At 40.1% G+C, this 7113-nt stretch overlaps 1 pseudogene; it reads right to left on the bottom strand.

Annotated features, from left to right (window-relative positions):
• The window catches only part of LOC102859820, a 16216-nt pseudogene extending 10533 nt beyond the window's left edge, over window positions 1-5683 (bottom strand).
• Between the last annotated feature and the right edge of the window lie 1430 nt (window positions 5684-7113).

The raw sequence follows: 7113 nt of genomic DNA, 5'->3' as shown, positions 1-7113 counted from the left end.
TCTCCTCCCAACCCTGATGTCAGTCCTGTTTACAACAGTGGCACTATGCAGTATTTGTCCTTTTGTGACTGAGATATTTCACTCAGCATAATAACTTTCAGGGTCACCCATTTTGAATAATATTTCATGAGTTCCTTGTTTTCCAATGCAGCATAGTATTCCATTGTGTGAATATACCACAGCTTCTCTGGGCATTCGTTGGTGGGGTTTTTTTGTTGTTATATTTCTTTGTTTATTTGACAGTAAATAATGTCATTAGGTACAGAGCAATCTACTCAAACAGATGTTATATAACAATATACAAGTGTGGGTCTAGTGTTCTCCTTGCATGATGTTATGGTATGATGTCACTTGGTGTAGGGCCATTCGTTTGTTGATGGGCACTTAGGTTGTTTCCAACTCCTTGCTTTTGGGAACAAAGCTGCTATAAACATGGGTGTACATATACCTGCTTGGGTGGCAGTTATAGTCTCTTTGGGTTATGTTCCCCCGTACTGTAATTGCTGGGTCAAATGGTGATCTCTATTTGCAACTTTCTGAGAAAGCTCCACACCACCTTCCACAGTGGTTGCACTATTTTATACTCCCGTCAACAGTGAATAAGGGTTCTAGTTTCTCCACAACCTCGCCAGAATTTGTTGCTTGATGTCCTGTTAAATTTTGCTATTCTTACTGGGGTGACATGATATCTCATAGTTGTTTGGAGAGTCTCTTCTGACATCCATTTTGGTCTTTTCTTCCTCTTCCGTCTTCCGTCTTTGCAATGACCTTTTGCACTCTTCTTGATATCTTCCCATAACTCATTAGTGTTCAAGGCCCCAAACCTGTTTCTGAGATGCTTCTGAAATTCAGGTGGGATACACTCAAGTCATATTTTGGTTCTCATAGATTCAATTTAATTTTCCTTAGCTTTAGCTTGAACTTGCATATGAGTAGTTGGTGATCTGTTTCACAATCAGCAGCAGGCCTAGTTTTCACAGCTGATATTGAGCTACTCCAGCGGTTCTTTCCACAGATGTAATCTATCTGATTCCTATGCATACCATCAGGTGAAATCCATGGTATAGCCTGCGTTTATGTTTCTTATAAAATGTATTTTCAACTGATAAATGGTTGATTGTACAAAATTCTATCGTCCTATCTCCACCTTCATTTCTGTCACCAAGTCTATGCTTTCCAACTACTGATCCTTTTTCTCTGTTCCCAACTTTTGCATTCCAGTCTCTCATCATTATTAATGCATCTTGATTGCATGTTCGATCAATCTCAGACTGCAAAAGTTGGTAGAAATCTTCTATTTCCTCTTCTTTGGCCCTGGTTATTGGTGCATACATTTGAATGATAGTGGTATTCACTGAACTTCTTTGTATGCATATGGATATTATCCTGTCACTCACAATATTATATTTCAAGACACATCTAGATACTACTTTTTAACTATGAAAGCAACCCCTTTTTTCTTTACCTTTTCATCTCCAGTGTAATAGATCATATGATCATTTGATTCAAAATGTCCCATGCCAGTCCATCTCATCTCGCCAATACCTAGTATGTCGATATTTATGCATTCCATTTCTTCCTTAAAAAGATCTAATTTTCCTACATTCGTAGTTCTCACATTCCATGTTCCAGCCACTAGTGTCTGTTTAAAACTGTTCCTCCTCCTTAGCATTTCCATACTTGAAAGTCCCACATCTGTTGCCTTATCAGCTAGTCTAAGTGTGTTTTATTGTCTCTAGCCTTGCTAGACCATAGTCAGCAAATAACCATTATAGTACTCCTATTTCATAGAATCTATCTTGTGTGTTTTTAGGGAGCATTATAGCTATTTGCCCTTTCTGGTTACCCTTGACATATATATTTACAATATTTTTCCCTCTCCAAAAATCCCCATTGCTCTATGGCTCATAAGACAGGTCTTTGAGTTGTAGTGCTGGAGAAGAGTCTTGAACATACCATGGACCATCAAGAAAACAAGACAAGTCTGCCTTGAAGAGGGTGAAACCAAGTTTTTCCTTGTAGGCTATGATTTTGAAGCTCCATCTCACATTCTTTGGGCACATGGCCAGGAGGTACTAGTCCATCATGCTTGGAAGGGTAGAGGGATAGCGCAGGAGAGGAAGATCCTGGATGAAGTGAATTGATATAGTAACTGGGGTAATTGGGGTAGGTGTATCAGAGTCAGTGAGACTGGCTCAGGATAGATAGGGCAGGCTTCATAGCTCTTGTACATAGGGTCACTATGAGTCATAGGTGACTTAACAGCACATAACAATAAAAGTAACAAAATTATTATTTGGCAACCTTTGGGTATACTGTGGCAACTTTGTAGCTTCTTCACAAGCCATTTCCACGGATTGTTGTTGTTATGTGCTGTCCCGACTCATAGCGACCCTATGTACAACAGCCCTAAACTCTGCTCTGTCCTGTGCCATTCGCACCGTCTCCGATACACCCATCCAGATTACCCCAGTGACTGAATCAATCCATCTCATAAGAGGGCCTTCCTCTCCTGCGCTGTCCCTACACCGTCCCAAGCATGATGTCCCTCTCTAGGGACCAGTCCCTCCTTACAACATGTCCAAAGTATGTTAGACGAAGCCTCAGAACCCTTGCCTCCAAGAAGCTGCCCGGTATAACCCTCTCCAGGATGAATCTGTTTGTTTTCCTAGCAGTCTATGGTACCCTCAACACTCTTCTCCAGCACCACAGCTCAAAGGCATCAGTTCTGTTTCTGTCCTCCCTAGTCATTGTCCAACTCTCTGATGCATAACAAGCGATTGCAAAGACCATGGCCTGTATCAGACGCACCTGAGTCTCCAGAGAGACACCACTGCTCTTCAGAAGTTTGGAAAGGTCCCTAACAGCAGACTTTCCCATTGCAATATGTCTTCTAATTTCCCTGACTACTGGTGGGTGTCAAGAGTGTTGACTGTGGAGCCAAGCAAACTAAAGCTGTGAATAATCTCAATCTTTTCACCATCCATCCTGATGCTGCCAATTGGCCCAATGGTAAGAATCTTTGTCTTCTTGACATTGAGCCTCAATCCATATTGAAGGCTGCAGTCCTTGATCCTCTGCAGCAAGCACTTCAGGTCCTACTCAGTTTCAGCAAGCAGGGTTGTGTCATCTGCATAATGCAGATTGTTGATAGATCTTCCACCAATTGTGACCCCCACATTTCTCCTCGTAGAGCCTAGCCTCCCAGATAATCTGTTCAGCGTAAGGTATGGAGACAGGACATATCCCTGGCGTATGTCCTTTCCAGTTTTGAACCGTGTAGTGTTTCCTTGCTCTGTTCTGACAACTGCCTCTTGGCCCAAGTATAGGTTTTGCATTAGCACGATCAAGTGTTCTGGGATTCTCATTCTTCTCAGAGTTAGCCACAGTTTGTTATGATCCACAGAGTCAAACACCTTTGCATAGTCAATGAACACAGATATACATTCCTCTGGTATTCCCTGCTCTCAGCTAAGATCCATCTAACATTAACTACAATATTCCTAGTACCACGACCCCTTCTAAACCCAGCCTGGACTTTTGGCAGTTCTCTGCTGATGTGCTGTTCCAGTCGTTTTTGGATCATCTTCAGTAGAATCTTGCTTGCATGTGAAATCAATGATATTGTTCTGTAGTTTCCACACTCTGTTGGGTCACCCTTCTTTGGGATGGGAACAAATATCGATCTCTTCCAGTCAGTTGGCCAAGTGGTTGTTCTCCAGATTTCTTGGCACAACTTGGTGAGCATGTCCAGGGCAGCATCTGTTAGCTGAAATATGTCAGTTGGTATATCATGTATTCCTGGGGCCTTATTTTTTGCTATTTCCTTCAAAGCAGCTTGAACTTCTTCCTTCAGGACCATAGGCTCTTGCTCATATGTTGTTTCATGAAATTCTTCTGTGTCTGCCAATTCCTTTCGATACAATGACTCAGTATATTCTTTCCATCTCCTTTTAATGCTTCCTGGATCATTTAATATTCTGCCTAAGGCATCATTGATTATATAGCAACTTGAGGTTTGAATTTCTTCTTCTGTTCCTTGAGCTTAAGAAATGCTGAGCGAGTTTGGCCCTTTTGATTTTCTGACTCCAACTCTTTGCACCTTTCATTGTAATATTTTACTTTGTCATCCCGTGCTGCCTTTTTCATGGATTAGTGATCATAAAGTGTAGAGTAAGTATTTTTTATTTCTAGAATGCCTTTGAGTTAAATTACTTTTGACAGCTATGTAGATAGATAATGTTCAATTATTTCCAGATGTGCACTCTACCAGTGCTAAGCACAGGCTCTATTATATGAATAATATAATGAAATGAAAATTCTTTTTTTAACATGTGCATAAAATTGTGAGTGATATTAATAGTCAAATTCAATTCTAGATGTGTGACCTTGAGCAAGTTAATTAACCTGAGTCTCAGTTTATTTGTCTGTAAAATGAAGATGATAATATACACCTTACAGAGTTGTGCTAGGGATTCATAAATGTGACCTGTATATTTACGGGATATTTAAAGAAATAATGTACGTCTGGTACATGATAGACCAAGAGGAAGTAATCTGAACAGAACAAGGAATTAATGAGAAGTTCAGAATTGGAAAAGCTATGTGTCAGAATTGTATCTTTTCATGTGACTTCTTCAGTACTCATGCTCAACAACAAAGCTAAGAATCTAGATTATATGAAGACATGCAGAATCAGAATTGGAGAAAGATTCATTAACAACTTGTGAAATGCAGGTGGGTCTTGCTTTTGGAAATGAAAATGTCTTAGAAAAGAAAGACTGTAGTCTTCAGTATGGATTACACTTGAACGTGAATTTTAAAAAATCCTCATATCATCATGTGGACCAATAAACATCATGATAATGAAGAAGAGATTGAAATTGTCGAGGACTTAATTCTACATAGATTAACATTCAGTGTCCATGGAAGCAAGCAGTCAAGAAATCAAATCATAAAACAAGAAATATGGTAAATAAAGGTAAACACTATTACATACACAATTTTACAAGATCTGCAATAATACACTTTGGTCTCAAGCAGATATATTGGTAGACAGGCAAGATGAACAGATGTGGGTCAGTGAAAATGACTATACCCATGACCATATATAGATTTGGTGCATGGATTTTGTATATTAATATTAGTGTATGCAGAATCAATAGGGGACACAATTATGTAAGTTTCTTAAGTATAACCCATCTCTTTGAAGGAATGTGTTCCTGGTCCTAGGACATCAGAGCATTGGGGCCAGAGCCTGAGGGGGGCATCAAAGTCAATTGGCTTAACAATAGACCACAAAGACAGTTTTCAACATCCTACCTTGGTAGGTAGTGACAGGCTATCTTAAAAGCTTATTCGAGGTGTAACTATTTGGCCTCTCCTTGTCTGAATAAAGAAAGGGGAGTGGTTGGGCAGCAAAGGTGCATAGACATCTTTGGAAAATTAGTCTAAAAGCTAATGACCATGTAAACCTTGAACTCCATGACCTTGAGACTAGAAGAACTAGACAGTATCCAGCCACTACAGCTGGCCACTCTAAGAGTTCACAGTAGAAGCTTTTGGATAAAGTGGGCGAAAATTTTGAAAAAAAGGTGGGAATATCAGAACATCCATATTTACTGATCCAGTAGAGTTTGATGAAACACTTGTCACTCTTCAGGTCTGGAACAAAAATCACCATTATAACTCAACTTGCAGCCAAATAATAGGTTTGCTAAATGAGCAGTTAACATCAGGGAGGCACTGACTCCTCAGAATAATCAAAAGGGCAAAATTTTCCCAGGTATAAAACTCAGAAGGCAGGAAGAAGTAGGATAAAAAGATGAATGGAAACAACCACAGGAAGGAAGTGGAAAGAATATAGTTATAGGGTATGTGTTGTAATGACATCGGGATGGGGGTAAGACTGAGAAAAACTGGATGAAATATGTTTACGGCATTGAAGTCTATGGGGGAGAGAATAGTTTAAAAATATTATATTTTAGGGCATTATGTTTATCATAAGAGTACGGAATGATATTTGGGGTTGGAGGTGTGGTTGGGGGATGTGCGGGGGGGGATTGTGTGCCAATGAGGGAGTGTTTCTTTTGTTTTTCAAGGAGAGGAGCAAACACGGGGGGTGGGCGGGGAGAAGGGTGCAACAATGAAGAAATAGAATTCCAAAATCTCTGCAGATGTTCATTGAAATGAAAAATAAATAAATTGTTGTTGTTGTTATGTGCCGTCGAGACTGCACTGCAGCTTCTTAACACTGGGCCATGCATTTAAAGTATACAATTCAATGAATTTTTACTATATTCACAGAATTGTGCAACCATCACTTCAATCAGTTTTAAAATTCTCATCACTTAGTCCCCAGAATACTTTTAGCTGTCATCTCCCAGCTCCTCCATCTCCCCCAAGCCAGCAAGAAATCCACTTTCTGCCTCTGCAGATTTGCTTATTCTTGGCATGTTATGTAAATAGAATAATGCATGATGTATAGTGATGGATTTCTTTCACTTAGCATATTCTCTAGGTTCTTCCAGGTTCTTTCCAGTACTTCAGGAAGACTCCAGATGAGATGGATTAACACAGTACCTGGAGTAATGAGGGTAGGTGTATCAGAGACAGGGACATTGGCTCTAGATAGGGCAGGGCTCAGAGCTATTGTGCATAAGGTCACTATGAGTCATAGTTGACTCTATGACACATAACAACAACAATATTCTATTGAGTATTATAGAAAATTACACCATGTTTCCTCCATTAATTGCTTGATAGGCATTTGAATATCTAGTAAGTATATATGTTTTGGACATTATTAAAAAGGCTGTGGCAAGAAGCTGTAGTGCAGTCTCAAAGGCAAGTGGTTTTAATCCACCAACTGCTCCAAGGGAGAAGGATGGGCAGTCTCCTCCCTTGCAATTAACTCCCTCTGAAAACTCCTCTGAAGGGTTAGCTGTGAATCATCAGACTCTATGGTAGTTGTTGTTGTTGTTTTTATGTGCCGTTGAGTCGTCTGCGATTCATAGCGACCGTATGTACAACAGCCCTAAACTCCGCTCTGCCCTGTGCCAATTGCACTGTCTCCGACACTCCCATCCCAATTATCCCAGTCACTGAATCAAT

Source organism: Elephantulus edwardii, unplaced genomic scaffold (assembly GCF_000299155.1).
Source record: "Elephantulus edwardii isolate Elephantulus edwardi_28Jun2011 unplaced genomic scaffold, EleEdw1.0 scaffold00407, whole genome shotgun sequence".
In the NCBI taxonomy this organism is placed as follows: domain Eukaryota; kingdom Metazoa; phylum Chordata; class Mammalia; order Macroscelidea; family Macroscelididae; genus Elephantulus; species Elephantulus edwardii.
Note: the sequence above shows the minus strand (reverse complement) of the source record. Positions and strands in the feature narration are given on the sequence as shown.